The sequence below is a fragment of the Elaeis guineensis genome, chromosome 1 (assembly GCF_000442705.2).
Source record: "Elaeis guineensis isolate ETL-2024a chromosome 1, EG11, whole genome shotgun sequence".
NCBI classification, from domain to species: Eukaryota; Viridiplantae; Streptophyta; class Magnoliopsida; order Arecales; family Arecaceae; genus Elaeis; species Elaeis guineensis.
In genome coordinates, this window is record NC_025993.2 from 166,938,780 (window position 1) to 166,943,369 (window position 4,590).

Sequence of the window (4,590 nt, forward strand, 5' to 3'; positions counted from 1 at the left end):
TATTTCTTAGATTTCTAGCAAAAAAAAGTTTCTTTTCCCTTCTATCCTAACCTAATAAAGGATTTGTATTTTCTCTTCTATTTTTTTTTATCTTCTTTCTGTTTCTCTTAATACGGTCAAAATTTAAAGAATATAAGATGGTTCCTGATTTTTGATGTGAGGGTATTTATATCATTTTGATACAAATAATTCTTTGACTTTTTTTTTTTATCTTCTTTTCGGGGGTCAATGAATGCAGCCAACGAAATTCTTGGGAGCTGGTGCTGAGCACTTAGATTCATACCCAACTCGTCCCTTGATTTTGTCTATATTTCTCCCATTCTAAATATTGCAAAAAAATATTTTTTTTCTTTTTTTTTATTATCATTTCATTCTCTTCCAAAGGAAATTTCATAACGGTATTGGCATCATGTTCCTAAATAAAATTTAATAAGAAAGGATAAATACATGATATTAGAAAAAAAACAAATTGCTCGTATCTAATTACGTTTGTTTCGCCTACCCTCTGCAAAAAAATAGAACAGATGCTGTATCATAATAAAGTAACAGAAGACAGTGTAGACCCGCCAACTTTAATGCCCCACAGACTAATCCAGGTCCTTTAGATAATGAGGCCTCGCACACCTTGTCCCGAGTGACCTGATGGCATTTTGAGTTGCATCTTATGCTGCATGCTTTCACTAAAGGACCTGGCTCCAATAAGAGGCTTCCAAAGGCAGGATAAGGGGAATTCTTGGTGCACAGCGAGCGGCATAGAAAACTGGATACGAAATACATCCTTTAATATAATTGATATATATAATTATTATTTTTTAATATATATTTAATATATATATATTATTTTTTTATTTAAAAATTTATATAATAAAAATATTTTTATTTTTTGAAAAAAATTATGACATCCTGTGGTATATTATGATTTTCTATATGCAGGATGTCATAATATGATCTAAAAAATTATGACATTATGTACATATTATGACATCCGACATCAAATTATGATTTTCTACATGCAAGATGTCATAATATAATTCAGAATATCAAAATATAAAATGAATATTTTTATCCAACCATTTTCAACGCATATTTAATATCTATAATTTTATTTTTTCGTTTAAAAATTTTGAATGATGAAAATATCTATGTTCTTTGAAAAAAAATTATGACATCCTATGCATATTATGACATCCTACGTTATATTATGATATTTTATGGATAAAAATTATAACTTTTTGGATGCAGGATATCATAATATGAACATAGGACGTCATAATTTTTCTAAAAAATGAGAATATTTTTGTCATTCAAAATTTTAAACAAAAAATTAAATCTGCAGATATTAAATATACGTTGGAAAGCAGTGATAACATAGACCAATCGGATAAGGCAGTATGCTTAATGACTATATTACGTTTACAGATGACCTATCGAGGTATAGGTACGTCTACTTAATGACACATAAGACAGAATCGTTTGAAATGTTCAAATGATTCCGTAATGAAGTAGAAAAATAAATTAAAAAGAGTATTAAAATTTTTCGATCTAATTGAGGAGGAGAATACCTCTCCAGTGAGTTTCTGACATACTTAGAAGAGAATGAAATTTTCTCACAATGGACCCCACCTAGAACACCACAGCATAATGGTGTATCGGAAAAAAGGAATCGAACCCTATTAGACATGATTCGATCCATGATGGACTTTACGAGTCTACCGATCTTCTTTTGGAGATATACACTCGACTCAGCTTGTTATATTTTAAACAAAGTTCTGAGTAAGTCTGTAAGTAAAACACCACATGAGATGTGGACGGAGCGTAAGCCAGCAATCTCTCATCTTAGGGTTTGAAAATATCCAGCTTATGTCAAATGTTTAAAAACTGACAAGCTTGGACCTAAGTCTGACAAGTATCTATTTGTAGGGTATCCAAAAGAGACCAAAGGATATTACTTCTATCTTGCTGACGAACAGAAGGTGTTCGTCAGCAATAGGGTAGTCCTTTTAGAAAAGAAGTTCTTTGGTGAAGTAACTAATACCTCAAAGATTGAACTTGATGAAGTTCGATCGATAGAAAAATGGACACAATCTAGTAAACCCATAGAGTCGGACTTGATTAGATTAAATCCAGAATCTATTGTAGAAATATCTTTAAGGACATCCAGTAGAGTACCACATCAACCAGATAGATACTATAGTTTCTTAGTCTGGGACGGGGATCCAGTTGAACTCGATGAGAACAATGAGGATCCGATCACCTATATAAATGCGATGCAGAGGTCTGACTCCGATAAGTGACTGAAAGTTATGAAATTCGAAATGGAGTCCAAGAAAGTCAATAATGTATGGACATTGGTTGACCTACCTGAAGGGATAAAATCCATAGGGTGAGAGTGAATCTTCAAAAAGAAGAGGGGCACAGACGGAAAGGTAGAAATCTATAAAGTCCGTCTAGTTGTCAAAGAATACCGTCAGCATTATGATATTGACTATGACAAGATATTTTTTTCTGTGGCAATGCTCAAGTCTATTCGGATCATGCTTGCAATAGCAGCACATCTGGACTATGAAATCTGACAAATAGATGTGAAAATAGTTTTTCTAAATGGAGAGCTAGAACAAGAGGTGTATATGATACAACCTGAAAGTTTTATATCCACAGATGAGTCTAAAGTGTGCAAGCTTCAAAAATCCATCTATGGACTTAAGCAGGCATCTCGGAGTGGGAATATATGTTTTGATAAAATGATCAGAACGTATGGTTTCATTAAGAATGGAGAGGAACCCTGCATATATAAGTGGGTTAATAACTCTGTGATAGTATTTCTTATTTTGTATATCGATGACATTCTCTTAATCGAAAATGATATCCCTGCATTACAGAAAATAAAAGTTTGATTGTCATTACAGTTCTCCATGAAAGACTTGAGAGAAGCATCCTTCAACCTTGGGATGAAGATGTATAGAGATAAATCTAAAAGATTGTTTGAATTATCCCAGTCGACGTACATTAATACTGTGCTGAAAAGATTCAGCATTGAGAATTTCAAGAAAGGCTATCTTCCGATAGGTCAAAAAAAAAATTTTTCAAAGAGTGATTGTCCGACAACTCTTCAAGAGAAAGAGCGTATGAGTAAAATTTCAAATACTTTGGTAGTGGGATCTATTATGTATGTCATGACATGTATGTGATCGGACGTGGTATACTCACTCGGAGTAGTGAGCAGATACCAATCCGATCCAGGTGAGAATCACTGGAAGGTCGTAAAGATCATCCTTAAGTATTTGAGAAATACTAAGGATCAGTGGCTTATCTATGGAGAATCTGACTTAAAACTTGTGAGGTTTACAGATTTTCATTTTCAGTCGGATTATGACGACAGCAAGAGCATATCGGGATATATTTATATCCTGAACGATGGAGCAATCTGCTGGAAAAATTTTAAGCAGCACACTGTAGCCGATTCTACTTGCGAGATGGAATATATCGCGGTATCCGATGTTGCAAAGAAAGCTGTGTGGTTATGAAAGTTTATCAATGGGCTCGGAGTGGCACCCTCTCTTGATGGCCCCATCTTGTTATACTGCGATAGCACTAGCGCCATTGCTCAAGCAAAGGAACCGAAATCACATCAGTGAACCAAGCACATTCTGCACCACTACCACTTGATCCGAGAGATCGTGGATTGAGGTGACATCGAGCTTTAGAAGATCGACGAAAAAAAAAATATGACCAATCCATTTACTAAAGCCCTCGGTGTCAAGAAGTTCGAAGACTACAAATCAAAGATGGATATATGATACTGTACCGCTTGACTTTAGTCCAAGATGAAGTCCTTAGGACTTTTTGATTCGATATAGGAAGATATGTCGTTTAGTCTTTAAACCTTAAGTTCACGACCAAATGATATACTATTATTAGGACGATAGCTATATCAAGTATAGATCGTTGTGTGCCATATACGTTGGTTGTCCTCTTAACCAAGGAGTGTGGATGTTGGATGTATGCCTTAGAAGTCAATCTTGACTGACATATTTCATATCTCTAGAATATGATTTTATACTTATTAGGCAGTTATGTTACCATTCATGTCTATGTATCCATGAATCATCCAAGAGATTAACAAGATGATGACACCTATTCTCAAAGAATTGAGAATTTGAGGTATATGTCATTAATGGTTGATTCCTAAATTGCTCCTGATCATAGGATCATCATGAGGATGGTGATTGATCTGGATAGACCAGTGCATGGATCACTTGACAGATGGGTCTCAAGTCTGTAGTATAGAGATACTGAAACGAAAGTGCAGGTGGTTGTTAGAGAACAACTAGCACTGAGCATGACTAACACGAGAAGTCACATGGATGTCTGCTCACTCGTTAGTGACTTTCTCGATGCTGCAGTTGTATGACTGATCTTTTGATCTGAGATGACACTACTGCTCGCAGTGAGACTGCTGGAGTTTGACTGACACATCAACATAGATCTCAAGGAGTCCTTATAGTGGATGTTGGCGACAGTTGATCCATTGTAGGAGTGAGGTATGCATCAAGATGGGATCTATCAATCCTAGCAGAAGGTAGTAGTCCT